This window comes from Phlebotomus papatasi, chromosome 1 (genome assembly GCF_024763615.1).
Source record: "Phlebotomus papatasi isolate M1 chromosome 1, Ppap_2.1, whole genome shotgun sequence".
In the NCBI taxonomy this organism is placed as follows: domain Eukaryota; kingdom Metazoa; phylum Arthropoda; class Insecta; order Diptera; family Psychodidae; genus Phlebotomus; species Phlebotomus papatasi.
This window is the reverse complement of record NC_077222.1, coordinates 15,551,906-15,568,544: the sequence shown is the minus strand read 5'-3', so window position 1 is coordinate 15,568,544 and position 16,639 is coordinate 15,551,906. Positions and strand designations below refer to the sequence as shown.

Here is a 16,639-nt window from a genome sequence, read left to right as displayed (position 1 = left end):
TAAGTTTTTAAATCTATAATTAAGTGTTAATAACAATTTGCAAAACATTTGCATGAAAATTTTTAAACTAACCATGAAGGTATGAAGCAATTCACTTGATATGTATTGGCCCCCCGGTTGAAGTCAAGAAGAAAAAAGTTCAGTACACAACTAATGAGCAAAAAATTTCTTTCTACCATCGAACAAATACACTTTTGCGCTATTTTTCCGTCTTTTTTCTGCGCCTCTCACCCATTAATGATGATGACTCCATGGGATACACGCTGGTTGGATAGACCCACATACCTTGGTGCACATAGAGAAAATTTCACTAAATCGAGAAAAACTCTCCAAGTGTTTTTATCATAACCACAAAGTACTTTGTTCAACAAATGCGAGAGCATTCTCAAAAAAAAAACTTGCTAAAAGTTGAGGCATAAAAATTATTTCGAATCACTCATATGTGAATTTTCTTTGTCATTGGCAAGTTATCCATATGAAAGTTGGTATGAAAATTTATTTTTCTGCGTTATGTAGCCATAAAGAATTGGTTATAGCAATGCCCATTAAAATTTTCCACAGATGATCATAAGATATTTCCCCCTGAAGATGCACTTGGCTCGTTCACTCTTGATTGAACAATTTCTGATCTCTGAACTCTCAAATATTTTCTCAGTAAATGTGGATTTATTGATGTCAATTGTGTCCATTTCAGGCACTATCTGCAAGTATCTCATGTAACATTAGCAAAATAAACATGAGGCAGTAGTTGCATCTTAAACACAAAAGCATCAAATATTGATTCAACTGACCCTATCCTTAGTCCATATTCGCATAGAATTAAGATTGATTATCTCTTGAATGGGTATGTCTCTTAACCTGACCATTCAACAAGAGCAAAGAGACCGATTGTTCCTATAAGAAACAGTATGTAATTTTCAAATGCTTTGTGGTCAGAAATACTAACCACAGAAAATCATTAACATAGAACTTCACTAAATTGTCGGATAGGGTACATTTAAATATTTATTCTCTGATTGTATCACTGCAATTCGTAATCTGATTCTTCAAAATTTACTAAAAGTCTTAAGGGAGGATGGGGCAGTTAACCGAAGCTTATGTTTTTTCGAAATTTATTTACCAAAACGCATATGAATTACATATAAACTGGTACCAAGGTAGTAGCTGAAGCATATTTTCCACAGGAGAATTACTTATAATTTGGGACAGGTTGTAATTTTGGACACTTTGAGGTTAAAATTGGACACTACGAACAAATTGATTAAAATAATGGATATTTTAAAAAATATTTAATATGAGTAATGTATTCTGTTTAAATATTTATTCTTCTTAGAAAATATTCATAATAAATACGTTGAATTATGAATATTATTTCTAATTAATGAAATGCAGTTTCAGTGATTGTTGGGACATTCTACGGTTCATTCTCTTAAACAGGAAGAGGATTTGGTAAGATAGGTTCTTGAAATGAACCATAAGAGGAATCCTATTGAAGGGGATTAGGTGTCCAAAATTGCGAGTAAAGTGTCCAAAATTACAAGCAAGATGTCCAAAATTACAAAAAAAAATGCATCTCTACATTGCTATTAATTTTTAAGCATTTTAGGATTAATTTTAGGGAAAACAAAGACGATAAATAGCTTATCAAGGTTCCAAATAAAACTTCTGAAAAGCATGTAACAAAGAAACTTGAATTTGTATTGAATATATTGCATTTCGAGTTTAGAACATTGGTTCTTATATGCTCTCTGTCCCAAAATACGAGCACTTCCCCTAATATTATTTCAATCGCAACGAAACTATTATATTAAGGTAAAGTGCCCTCAAGTCGAGCGGTCTCTCGACTCGACCGGTCACTGATTCGTATTTATTTATGGAATAATTGACCTATTAATGTTAGATTATACGCGAAATATTAGTGCAAATATAAATAAATTAAATAAATGACTTAACAGGTCGAATTGAGGAACCGGTTGACTTGAGGGCACTTTACCTTACTCGAATAAACAAGGCTACAACTTAATGCAAAGGTCTCGGGTTCAATTCTCACATCAAACTCAAGTTTAATGTAGGGTAAGTGTGCAAAATTTCGGAATATTTGCATGCACGCGCCAAATTCTCAATTTTGAAATGTAAGAATTAGGGTCGAAGGAACACCTCTTCGACAGGAAACCCCTATTAACACTTTTGTCAAAATCCTGAAATTTATTTAAAATATCTAATAAAATGTAAATAATATGACTTTTTTTCAGTCTAAGTTTTCTGATAAAAATAGGTGTTCAAATTTCGTATTCGAAATAGTACAGAGTAGGGTGTCAATAGGTTCTGATACGAGTTCTTAAAGTGTCAATAGGTTTTCCTTTCACCCTATAATACAAGATTTTTTACTTCTTCTTAATGAGTGTTGCTTGGAGCCTTGTAGACAGTTTATTGTCCTTATTTTCTCTAGAATGCATTTTAAAATGAATAAAAATGTACGCATAGCTTTAGTGGCCTATTTCGGCCACCTTGATTCACATAGTTCCTGGCCCTTTGGGAATTCCTTCAAAGTCTTCATATCATCTCGTTCGCTCATGCAACATTTTTTGTTAATTTTTGCATCTCCAGAGTATACAAAAAATAAAAATTCATGGAAATTTGAAGAACAAAAATTGTGGCCGGAATTGCAAGTTGGACGAAATTTGGTACACTTACTCTATGTATTTCGACTGTAATTCAAATCACACAACAAATGAATGAACGAATAAAAGTAATATGTTAAATTAATTTGAAACAACGTGGCACGTGCATAAATGTAATTTTGAATAATTTTAAAAGTAGGGTAAGTGTGCCAAATTTCGGCATAGTTGCATGCAAGCGTCAAAGTCTCAAGTTTTAAATGTAATATTTTAAATACAAATTGATTTTTTTATTCTTTCTTTTGTAAGAGTGTTGCTTGGAACCTTGTAAAGAGTTTACCGTCTTTATTTTCTTTAAAATCGTTCTTAATACATTTTAAAATGAATAAAAATGTAGACATAGCTTTGGTGCCCTATTTCGGCCACCTTCATTCTCATAGTTCCTTGCCCTTCAGGAATTCTTCCAATATTTTTTCATGTCATCTCGTTTGTAGAAGCTACATTTTTTGTTATTCTTTTTCATTGTATAATCTCTAGAGTATGTAAAAACTAAAAATTCATGGAAATACTAGGAACAGAAAAGGTGGCCGAAATTGCAAGACGGCCGAAATTTGGTATACTTGCTCTATGTATTTCGACTGTAATTCAAATCATGCAATAAATTAATGAACGAATAAAAGTAATATGTTAAATTAATTTTAAACAACGTGACACGTGTAGAAATGTAATATTAAATAATTTTTAAAGAATATGAAGAGAAGTTTTTTGACAAATCGTCGGTTGCCTCAGCAACTGTGCTAACTGCATCTGCTTTGTGTCTGCATTCATTGCAAACACCGCGCAGCGATGCGTTGCTTACAACGAATGCTGACACAGAGCAAATGCAGTTAGCACAGTTGCTGAGGCAACCGACGAAATTAAGAAATATATAATTTTAACTTCGCATTATTATTTTTTATAGGGGGTCTTCAAAGTTAATCTTGCAAGTTTAATCAACAACCCTGTTTTTGCATTGAATGGGAGCTATATTTCGATTATTCTTTTTTCACTTTGGTACTTTCGAAAGCGATGATATATAAAGTTGGATGATGGAATAGGAGAAAATGAGAGTCATTGAAAATTGTTGCTACTTTGGGTATATGGAAATTATTCATGACACGTTCTCCGATAATGAATATTTTATAATTTTGGCTTGGGCAGGAGAGGTAGTGAAAATAAGTGAATGGATACCCTTTTCAAGAGAGTCACAGACACATTCCATGCCCAAAAAAAATCAATCAATCACCGCGGATTTGCCATTTATGTATCTCTTTTGTGACTCCAAAGTAATTACCATTATATCCGGCCGCTATCGTCGCGCAATCATTGTTTGTAGTCCAAGGGAGAAAACCACGAGAAAATACAGGAATGTACAATGCAACTGCTTCTTTGGGATGAAGTTGGAAGTTCAATTAGTCATAGCGAGTGGATCATAGTTCATAAATCATCCTATTCAGTGCCAGTGCGACAAGTTCATCTGACGGTAGTCGGATAAGGGATCACGATGCCGTTGATTGCCGTGATAAGTTGACTGTATGGAGAAGACAGTGATTTGCATTTATGCATTTTCCAGCACTTGTGTTCACCCATAGCTTACCAATCACTGTGACTCTAATTAATAGACAACAACTAAGCCCCAGGCTCCATCCATATAAACATTTTGCCATCCATGGAAAATGACTCATATCAGACGGGTAATTATCACTTTTCCAACTCTTCTTTTCCATTTAATCAAAAAAAAAATCCTACAGATGATGTGAACAACCTGATGAACTTCCATGGGAGAAATTCTATGCTAATGGAGGTTTAATTGTGGGTGTAACTAAAAAGTGAAAAAAAAACCGAGTCACAAGAATGCATTTCAAACACGCAAATCATTGTAATAATGTATGGCTAATAACAGCACTTGAGCTCTTTAAAGTGGCAATAAAGTTTGTTAGAAGAAAAAAAATGATAAATACATAATTGTTGTTTTAAAAAGTAAAATGTAATCGACTTAATACAGCTTTATGAATAAATTAGAGATTGGGGAAAGTATGGGGAACAAAAATGAAAGAGAAAAATAGTAAAAAAAAAGAAACTGATAGCTTGGTGTTCGTTTTAACGAGAAATATTCCCAGATTCAAGTTATTACTTTCTCAAGAATGATCTATTAATAATTTTCTGTAATAGGGCATTAAAATATAATTCATTACTTTGTACGGTAGTAAAATATGTTCAACTGCAAATTGATGCTTTCTCATTCATATTTTGCATCTTATAAAACAGTATAATAAAGTATAATAAAGTCAGAAAGTTCAGGAAAGTATAAAATTGCACTGCACAGCCATAAAGTATTTGTGGCTTTTGTTATTATTTTTTCAAAAGTTCCGGTGACATTATTATTTTAGTGGCAATTAAATCAAAAGGGTGATAAACGATTTATTGATTTCTGAAATATATCATTCATGGAAATGCCATAAATGACTGTAATAAATCAGCTTATGCTAGATATGCAAAATTTGTCATGAAATATTAATAAAATAAAAGCAGTTATGAATATAGTAATGATATAAATAAGAATATAAACTGGAAGCAAATTTTATTCATTGCTTTCCAGTTTTTTGGAATATTCATAGATACTATAGTAATGGACCATTTCCATTGAGAAATTTCTTAATAAATTTGTTAGAAAAACATTCGAAAATAAGGGTTGCTTTTGTAAGAAAAAGATCAATTTGTAGAATGTATGGTCTATTCGACACTTTTCAACCCAGTCGACGGCCATGACCCACCAATCTTAATCCTTTATTCTTTTAACACGCCCACCCTTACCATCCCGTATGGGTGCTTAAAGGTTGCTTTGAGGCTTTTACTGTTAGATAAATGTCCTCAAACTTCAGTGAGTGAGCATCAGTTGCCGTAGACGGTTCACTCTGATAAAGTGAAAAATGGGTGGCACCCTCAGTTCTCCAATGTCCCTATAAGTGTTCGTAATTTTATTTAAGTGAGACCCATCAGGCCTTTGGTTTAACTTTTCCGCATAAAAGCTTAAAAATAAAAATTGAGAACGGTTTTGACAGCGCAATAGCGCCCTCCATTGAGTTTTTCTCTGACACATGCATGCCAGTAAGTGGTTAGCTAAGTTACTTCCTTTTAGCTTAGTGAATTCCCATAAAAAAAAGCGGTGGCGAACCGTTCCGGCCTCTGTGAAATGCTCAAACTCGTGATTTAGATGCTATACCTCAAACGTACATTCGCATCATTTACCGTTTACCGGTACGTAACCGATTTGAACCGATTTATAAATCACTCAAAACAGCCCAAAATCCAAAATACAGCTTAGGAGTAACATAATTGAATTTAAGATAAAAGTTAGTTGAACCGGTTTCATTACCGATTCATAACAGATTGGAATCGGTTCAGGTTTCTCAAGAATTCCAAGACCTTTTCAACGAGCCTAACCATGACACCATTAAGTTGAGAAATACGTTCTTTTGTATCTTTTTAACCTTTAACCTTCAAAATGTGGTCGAAATGTCCGCCTAGGTAAGGCTCGAGCAAGGGGAAGATATTTGGATTAAAATGTGCACACCACTTCCAGGCACTTCCAATATTTGTATGGAAGAGGCCTTTGCACTTCCAAAACTTCGCATCACTCTCGAAAATGTTGCAATACTTCCAGCACTTTCTGCACTTCATGTACTTCTCATACTTATAAATCAATAATTTATTTAATCTGATGAAAAATCTAATTAGAACAACTTTTAGAAAAAATCCCAAAAAAATTATTTTGATACATATTCTTAACGTCTTGCTAAATAAACCCATAAAATGCTTCTTGTTTATTGGAAGTCCATCACTTGTATCTTTCCAAAATTAGTCTAAGTAATTAGTCCAGAATTAGTCCTTATTTTGTAAAAAAAATCCTCAGAAGCACAAATCAACTTTTTTGAAGAATACTTTCGGCATTGAAGAGATGTAAAACACTAAAACCTTTCTAGTATATGCAAACAGATAAACAACAAAATTCTAGAAATAACCTATGTTATACCCCTTAATGACATTCGCGATAAAGTCCCACGAATTTATGCAATCATCCAATACAATTTAATATAAATTAAGAAAAAATTATATCAAATTGATTTATAATTAACTGCAATAGCTATGTCATTTTTTGCGAGACACAACATGTATTGAAAATTCCTGTAAAAATTAAGGAAAATTATTATTCAACTGAATATTTCCTCGAAAAAATTACAACAACTTCAAAATTTCAACAAGCATTTTCAAATTACATTGCCGCTCGAATTAAAAATCTCAACTGAGAGTAACGTATGTAGTCTGAAAAATACGGAATCAGACGGAAAAGACTTTATAGTCGAGCACTTCCACTTCTAAAGACTTCTAAGCACTTAATTTTTAGCTGTTCACCACTTCCGATCCTAATATCTCCCCCTTGGGTTCGAGTAATCCTGAGAAAACATGGTTTTGGATTGTTAGGGCCTAAATAGACTCAGGGTGATCCTCGAGAATATTTAGGTTATAAAATTTGGCAGTAAAGGATTATATTATATAAAGAAAATTTATGCAAAGGACCTCTAATTGATGATCTTAAGTCCTCAGTGTATAACAGTTTGGAATAAATTTTTACTACTAAATTTTACAGGCTAAATATTCTCGAGGATCAGCCTGTGTCTATTTTAGACTACTCTCCTTTCAGAAGGGTTCTTTAGAAACTTGGAAAGTTGTTTATCTAATTTTGGACACCTTGGTTGTAAATTTGGACATTTTGATTGTAATTTTGGACACCTAATTCGCCTCAATAGGATGCACATTGTTCTCCATTTCAAGAATCTATCTTACTAAATCCTCTTCCCGTTTATATAAGGGAACCGGAAAATGTCGCAAAAAGCCCGGAAATTTTCCATATTATTCATTACAGCAAGATGACTTCGGTACTCCAAGTGCGCGCGGATTCACGCATTCCCTGGCCTTTCCGGGAGCCTTTTAAATCTTTTCTCCTGATGATGCTCCTCTTTTTTTCCAGGTATTTATACAACACAACCTAGTCATCACAAGAGCTAAAAATTCACGAAATTTCGAGTAAAAAACACCTGTACTAAATATGAAGTATCACTTCACTGGTAAAACCGGTAAATCTCAGAGAAAATTTCCCAATTTTCACATAAAAAACGTAATTCACAAGGCAAACTTCACCCCCGGCAAAATGAACAGATCACTATTAACGTGAATTACCACTAGACCTACCAAGACCCGGTCAAATTGACCGGTTTAAAATTAACACATTTTTAAAAAGTATCAAACTTATTGATATTTAATTTAATATTTAAACACTAAACTTATTTGATATTTAAACACTATCAAACTTTATGAATTTCTTAAAATATGCATGTAATAGATTTTTAAGTGTTTAAATTTTAATGTTCTTCTCTTTTCTAAGTCAAATTTGTTGAGTATCCTACCCTACGGCGGTTTATCATTTGACCGAAAATCGACCAAAAACGGTCGGTAGGTTTAGTGTTAACACAATATTCAATAAATATTTAATAATATCACTTAAAAATACTGAAGAGAAATTATTAATACTTCATCACAGTTTAATGAGACTGAAGTAAACACAAAAAATCTGTTATATTTCTCATAAAAAAAACTACTCACACTAAAGTTTCTACAAAGGAATTTTAACTCATATTATATTCAAAATGTAACGTATTTAGTGTTAAAATCTTCTAAAAATCTTCTCTTAACCAATTTACTTGTGGTATCCAAAATTACCCTCAAAGTGTCCAAAATTACAAGCTATCCCAAATTATGAGCACTTCCCCTATGCCAAATTACAGATTTCAGGATTACAATTTTAACTTGTGTTAATAAAAGCGAGCAATTATGTTTTAAAAAGTTATACTTAATTTTGAGCAATTGCTTATATGATATTTTCTAACGAGCTCTAACATTACACAAACAATATAAACATTAATATTAATGAATGAATTGTTACAAAAGCAAAAATTACTCGCTGGGTGAATTTTAAAAGGAATCCAACAAAATAAGCGCACAATAAAATCATGGAAATATAATTAAATGTCGGAGTATCATTTGTAACAAAAGAAAAATATAATGATTTAGAGGAAATGTAGAAAATCTTCCGAAGAAGTCTTGTGATAATAATTTCCTAGAAACTTTAGATTAGCCAATAGACAATAATATTACGTTACATCAGGCTGGTTAATTTGGAAATTGCGGGTAATTCAAACTGATCTTTTCCTTCTCATCCATGGCACAACCAACTAAGAATCTAGTTCATGTTTACCATAAATCAAATGCAATTGAATAACAAGTCGAATGCGATTCGTGAGGTTTAAACAAAACGCGCATATTTATTCAATTATTGATGGGGATAGAAACAATAGATTGTTAAAGAAATTAACGATTGTTTCTTGCCGATGTCAAAATACATTGAAGACAGTATTGAGACTGTATGGATCTGCAGACCGGAAAATGATCGTTAGAAGACGCCGCGAAGTACATTATCTCTAAAATGTTGTGGAGGAGAAGACAAAAAAAAACTCCAGAGAATTGAGTTCATGATAATTCTTTCCAATCTACTCCAAATACGAATTTTCTTTTTATAGAATATTAAAGTGTTTCAACAATTTCGTGATCGTTGACTTCCGATCCCACGCTTAGAGCCGGTCGGCTCAAACAGATTGTCTTCCTACCAGCAACATCCATGCCCGTTTGAACATACTTTTCAACAAGAATTTGTACACTGGAAGTGTGCGAATGGGAGACACAAAACATATTTTGAATTTAAGCCCACACAATGACCGTTTTTTTCGGCATGACATTTGATTTGTTTGTGCTTCTTTCTACTGGGTACTTTTTTTGAGTAGCAATTTGAGGCAAGAAACAGAAAAATACCAGTAATATACTTGTTAAGCCCATGGGAATTGTGATTCTCTAATTTGTTACCCAGCTTTTGGGAAATTTAAGACTTAATAGTCGCATATCAAAATTACTAAATGAATTTTCAAATTTAAAAGCATTTTGGAAAGAATTCTAGAAGGTGCACGGGAAGGCTTTCAGGCTTCGGGTATACTCTGGCTTCGAATGAATGTGACCTAAACTATCAGGATTTCTGTGAATTAAGATTGGCAATTAAAATATATATTCCGATGAGGTTAGATTCGTTAAAGGAATATGAGAAATATCATGGGCATGACATTTCCTATGTTTCCCATATGTTTCTAGCGAACCGAAAAAACTTTTGAGTTTATCAGCTGTTTTCTGTCATTGTAGAATGAATTAGCAAAAAATACTAATGCAAAATAAAAGCCAATTTAGTATCGAAGAGGCAACCAAAAACCCTAAATTGGCAAAATAAGTAATTTTGGAAATATCTCGTGAAATGTGCACGAAAACAGGGAAAAAAATAAACTAAAACCGGTCGCATTTTTCAGAGCTAATGTCACCCCCCTGAGAAATATAAAGTCAATTAGTTTTATTAGTTATACGGGCTTCAGATGAGTCCTGAGTTTCTGGGAATTTTTAACTTAGGACATTGACAGACTTGAGGATTAGCCGAGAAACGACTTAGCGTAATTATATTAGAAATAATTGTTAAACTACATTTTCATCATCTTCCACTAAGTCGTCTCTCGGCTTAAGTCGCGAGTGTGTCTAGGGCATTAGGGATGGATTTTTCGAGCCAAAAGATCTATTAGACTCTGAAAAACCGATAAAATTGGTTGTTAATTCGGATTTTGAGACCTTCGGGAACTGGGATAAACCTCTAGTCTGAAGACCGCTTTAGCTTTTTCTTATTTTGTGTATAATTTATTTTTCTTATAGTTTTACATACTTATTATTATTACATAATACAAATAAATTTAATTATGCAGCTAAAGTTGAAACAAACCAGTGATTTGGAACACTTTTTTGTAAATAGTCTGTAATTATACAAAAGGTTGCTCAATATTTTGATATTTTATTTTGATGTATACTGGATCATTTTGGGTCATTTTTTACATTATTAAGTTTACAAATTTTATACAGTTTACAATACAGCGTCAAAAAAAGTGAAAATGTTTGCTTAAACGTTTCAATCATTTTGTACCGGACGGGATCGGAACTTTGAAGTCATAGCTGTGACGAGATCTATAAATAGCGCAATGACTATCTTACATTACATTATTAAAAAAAAGTCAGACTTTACTTTAAAAGGTAACAGGTTATATAAATTCAGTACTAATTTTATCATTTCTTAAGTACAAGTATTCAGGGGGAAAAATAGAAATTATTCATTGATTAATATTAATTTAATCCACAACAAATAGGGTGCAGCCCTCTTATAATAATTATTACGTGTTAAACAAAAAAGGAACATAGCAAAGAGAAGAAGAAAATGAAAACAGTTTGCTTATTCTTATTCTGAAAAACATTATCTTATAAAACATTATGAGTAAAAATATTAAATTTGGTCAGCAAAAGGAAACACGTATGATCAATACCCAACTTAGAACTTGAAAAACAACGGGATTTTACTGGAAGTTTTAGGAAATATATCTTGAAGCCTTTTAAGCAAATATATTTTGTTCAGTAAAAAGCAAAAAGTTATCAGAAATCTTTTCATTTTTAATTTCGACTAAATAATATTGCTATTCCAATAAAAAATGAAAAGAAAAAATCTTTCTTCTAAGCATTTTTTTTAGCACTTTACTGTTCTCAAGTGCTTCTGCATTATCGACTCCTCTTTGTATTGGTTCATTTCACGACTGTTTTTCTCAGTACTCGTCGTGTTCCAAGCCCACCAAACATTCGCGAGAAGAGAAAAGAAAAGTCGTTTACGCACGAGCACATAAGGGCAGAAATGTACTAAAAAATGTTCAAAAGGAAGGCATCGAAGACATCCTCCATTTCATTTTTGTTGGAACAAAATCATAATGGTGCTATTTTAATGAAAAACGGAAAGGGGTAATTGTTCCATACCGTATCCAAATCTCGCAACCCCGAGACCAAGCGACAGCAGTGCACTATGCAATTGGTTAAGTTCGTCGTGTACCACGTGGTAAAGCACTCGTCTGGTTAACGAGATGTCTCCAGTTCAATTCTGGGTGGAGGCAGGATATTTCCTATCTCCATTGAGAAAAAACTGGATGATTTGAGTGACACTTGCTCTAATTGACGATCCTCTGTACATAAACGCAATTTACATTGAACAAAAAGTTCGCAAAATTCACGCAGGAAATCATTCTTCTGAACATTTCTTTTAGTACAATACTGTTCTTATGTGTTTCTGTGTTATCGATTTTGCCTTATGTTGGTTCCTGTCACGACTATATGAAACTTTCGAAACACGGCAAGGACTAGGAAAATAAGTCGATAAAGGAACCAACACAAAGAAAAATCGATAACACAGAAGCACTTGAGAACAGTCATGTCCCAAAAAATGTTCCGGAGAAAGACCTCCCCCTTTTCACAACCATAACCTACAGAAAAGAGGAAATCTTCCTCCTTTTTCCTTTCTGCATTATCGACCTTTTTTTGAGTTGGTTCCTGTCTCGAGTGTTTTCCGTAGAATCATGATAGGATCCTACTGAAAGAAATGTCGAATATGTAGCAGCACGTGAGAACAGTAAAATACTAAAAAAAACATGTTCATTTTTAATTGGAATAGCACCATAATTCATTTAGTGGAAAAATTAAATTAAATTCCCCTGTACTGAGAGAACTCCGAAAAAGTTAAAATAACATTCCGGAAAAGTTTATTTTACCCTGCAGTATTGATCCGAAATCTGTGTAAATATTATGCTTTTTACAAGGCTTTTTAGGTGTATTAGGGGTTAAAGTTACCCTTTTTCATGTTAATTTTATGCTTTAAAAGGTGTAAAATTAACATTAAAAAATGTTAATATATTTTTACACCTAAAAAGTGTTAAAGTTATAAGGAAAAAAAGTTAATCGCACCTCCATTTTTTCTCAGTGTGTAAAATACATTTTTAAGCTTTTATTCGGTAAACATACATTGCGCAGAGCTTCAAAGTTTAACAAACGATAGTTTATAAAATGGGCTAATTAGTTCTAGAATCCGAATTTTATAAGGTTTACCAGACAAGACCGGTTTTCGATTACTGTCTATTGTATTTGCCGATTGAATATCTGTAATTAGTAATAGGGGAAACTGGGGCAGTAGTAAACATAAGGTACTTCTAAACACTGACTTTTCTGCCTTCATTAATTGGACTTAAGTCGATAATTCCGCCAGTGGACAAGGACCTCTATAATATTTACGAATTTATATAGGTCTCGTCCTCTGAAATTTTATATGTAATTTTAAATATCGCAATGTTTACAACTACCCCATGTTAACTACTAGCCTAGTTTCTTCTATAACGATGGACAATGCCAAATATCTCGGACAATATACCACTTTCCTTGTATCCGAGACATGTTCTTTTCTAATAAAAACGCCACGTTTCCTTTCTAATATACACACCACTACTGATGATATTTTGCCTGATTAAGTTTTTGAATAACAACAAATAACAACAAATGAAGATTGTTTGTTTTTATTTTTTTGTATTTAAATATTTGTTTAACTTGAACCCAGTGGCTGAGCCCGATCGACTGATCTTTTTTAGTTGCGGCAGTACAGAAGCTGTGACTATGAGAAAATCACATCCGAAAAACATGTAATATTCAAAATAGGTTTTGCAAAAGGCATGTAAGTGAAAGAGAGACTCCTCAGTCGTTAGAAGATGTAGCATGTGGAAAAATTGACTCATCATGATCATGTTTTATTTTTAAAACGCCATAGTACTACAAATATTCTCGAGTGTATGCATTAACATTACCATGATCCGATGAAATTATCCAGAGGAGTTTTGATGTGGATTTTTGGTGTGCAACACACTAAACTGTACTTAAATGTTGTTGGCCTGCAGCACTTTCTTACAACACACCAAAATATTATTTATACAACGAGGAAATAATATTTTCACCAGTCTGGCTCTCTGGTCTGCTGCTAGTCCAAAATAGATGATGGTCGGTGTTGGAAAATCAAAGAGGATGAACTTCTCCTCGTACTAACTTCTAAGCCGAAAAAAATCATATGTATCAAATCACAAACATCAAATTCATACACATGCTTTTGCCACTAGACACCAGAAAAAAAGGAAACACAAATACCACTGTTTTTTTTATTATTATTTTGTTGATTCTCCACAAAAGAGAATCCACTCGAACTGATGTTTTCCGTACAATAAAATATTAATCATCACTTTTGACTCGAAACACTGTCTCAATTGTGCACAGATGAAAGCCACAATGTTCACGGAAGCCACAGAAAAACAGAAATTTTAATGGCGATGCGCATAAGGTTGATCGCGATCACTTCTTGCGGACGCGCGCGATCTTCAACAAACAACGATCACTACGAGACTGAATGGAGTTGCTGGCAAAATGAGAGACAACCACGAGGTCACAATTGTTGTGAGATCATCGAGAGAGAATGGAAGTATTGTGCTCTCTCAGTCTCTCACTGGAAAGGAGGACTGGAATGATCTTCATCGCGATCAAGTTCATTGATTTGAGAAAATCATCTTGTGGTTCTGCATTATAAATCTCACGATATATATGAGGCATATCATTATTTCATGAAATATATTGATTCACATAGGAGATATATTACGATTCAAACCGCAATGATCTTTGCCAGTGTAGCTAAAAAATGCATAAAAAGTATTGCAAGTATATTCACGCAAGAGGTAAAACACAAAAAAATCACTAAACGTTTCAAAATGTACTAGGATCAAATACCTTTTTAAGAACTATTTAAACAAGGGTATTTCGATTCTAAATCTCCCTTTCGGAATTAAAATTCCCAGCTCTGCTATATTCTGGTTTACTTTGCCTAGCTTCTGGCACATAATCTTAGCGTTCATAACCAGAAACAAATCACAGATGCACTGAGTGAAATCCGAAAAAGTTAAAATAACATTCCGAAAATGTTTATTTTATCCTGCAGTATTGATCCGAAATCTGTGTAAATATTATGCTTTTTAGTTGTATTAGGGGTTAAAGTTAACCTTTTTCATGTTAGTTTTACCCTTAAAAAGGTGTAAAATTAACATTAAAAAATGTTGATATATTTTTACACCTAAAAAGTGTTAAATTTATGAGGAAAAAAAGTTAATCGCACCCCCGTTTTTTTCTCAGTGTGGGTACACTATGAAATACGTCCATTCAAAGGATCCAAAATTTCCCGATTAGCTTTACCCCTGCTCATTTTGTCCAAAACCGCAAATAGGCCTAGATATCGCTTCTGGGATCAGTACCTAAAATTTTTACGATTAGGCTTATCCTCTGAATTTATGATTAGCAAGGATTAGCGACATCAGCAATAATGGTTAAAACATTAAACTTAATTTTGTGTATTTTTAGAAATTCATAGAAAGATCAATTATGTCGAAATACGATGCATAAGATCTTCCAAGGCGAAAAATCTATGAGACGATGAAATTCAAAATTGTCCCCCCTTAAGGAGAATACACTACGATTACACTGTGAAATTATTTCAAGGATCAGAGTATTAGAAAACTGAGAAAATAATCTGTAATTTCTAGTTTTTAACCTTCAGTCTATAATATTTTGGGTTGATCCTTTACACGGGCTTCAGACCTAAGGTTCTTGACATACTTAGTACTTAAGCCGAGAAACGACTTAGTGGAAAATGATAGTAATGTGGTTTAACCTTTATTTCGAATATAATAATTACGCTAAGCCGTCTCTCGGTTAATCTTTAAGTCTGTCAATGCCTTAAAATTTAGCCATATGGCTTAACTGCTCCAAAATCTTATCAATCAACGTTTTTTTTGGAAACATTAACTTAGAATTGGATTATTAGGGACGAGTAGCCTATTAGATTTTGAAAAGGCAATATATTTGGTTGCTATTTTGGATTTTGAGAACTTCAGAAACTGAGTTAAACCTCTAGTCTGAAGACCGCTTTACCGTCAAGTTTTTTAATCCTTAATCTTTATCAATCTTTTAAAATTTTACGAATAAAAATTTTAGGATAAAAAGGGATCAATATACATCTTAGACTGTTTTTAAAGAAGTAAATTAAATTTAGAGAAGTAGGGTAAAATGAGGTAATTTGGATCCATAACTTGGGACATTTGGAATTTTCTCACTGTTCTAAAGATTAAAAAGATCTTCTTAATCGTCTTTTTCTTCTATTTTGCGATCATTTGCTCATCTGAAACAGTGAGGAATTCTCAAGTGTCCCAAATTCTAAATGGTTCCAAATTACCTCATTTTACCCTAAATATGGGGGTAAGAATCCTTTAATTCTTACAAGGATATCAAAAATTTTGATGTAGGCATTTTTGGACTCATTCAAAGATAGAATTTGCGGTAACACAGGAAAGGTTACCTACGATTTTTAAAGATATGCTATATAAAAACAGAACTTAAGGCAACTCACTAGGAATATGAACTAATGGTTTTGAGAGTGTTTTAATGTTTTAAAATTTTATGGATTTTGTAAAATGAAGGAGTAGTTTTGGGCTAGTCGAGTCGTTTCATCATAAATAGATCTAACTTAACGGGCATATTATAGAAGAATGAGAAGATAAAATAGAAAAGTAGGATAAAGACATCATTTTAGAGATATTCAAGAATCCTGAAAGATGAATTTAAAATCATTTGGCCCAGTAAAGGGAAGTGGGGCACTTTTGAATGTAGGGCAGCTTTGAAATTGGGATTTTTCTCATATGTTTAAATGCAATTGAGCCATATCATAATGTAATTTAGCTTCTCAATTTGTTTGTGCAGCTAAATTATATCACGATTAGGCTCAATTTTATTTAAAAATCGGTGAAAAATCCCAATTTCAAAGCTGCCCTACTTCCCCCTAGTTTACGAGAAATTATCATTTAAAAATGCTGTATAATTATCGCAATAGGGAATCATTGTAC

The 16,639-nt window shown here is 33.0% G+C and overlaps 1 protein-coding gene across 2 annotated transcripts in view; it reads right to left on the bottom strand.

The window, feature by feature from the left end:
• Positions 1-14,125, bottom strand: part of LOC129797979 (uncharacterized) — a 183,530-nt gene extending 169,405 nt beyond the window's left edge. The window contains exon 1 of one of the 2 annotated variants that reach the window (XM_055840893.1): positions 13,514-14,125. The gene's annotated coding sequence lies outside the window, so the exon portion shown is untranslated. The remainder of the gene's footprint in view (positions 1-13,513) is intronic. The other variant, XM_055840895.1, reaches the window with a different exon arrangement.
• Between the last annotated feature and the right edge of the window lie 2,514 nt (positions 14,126-16,639).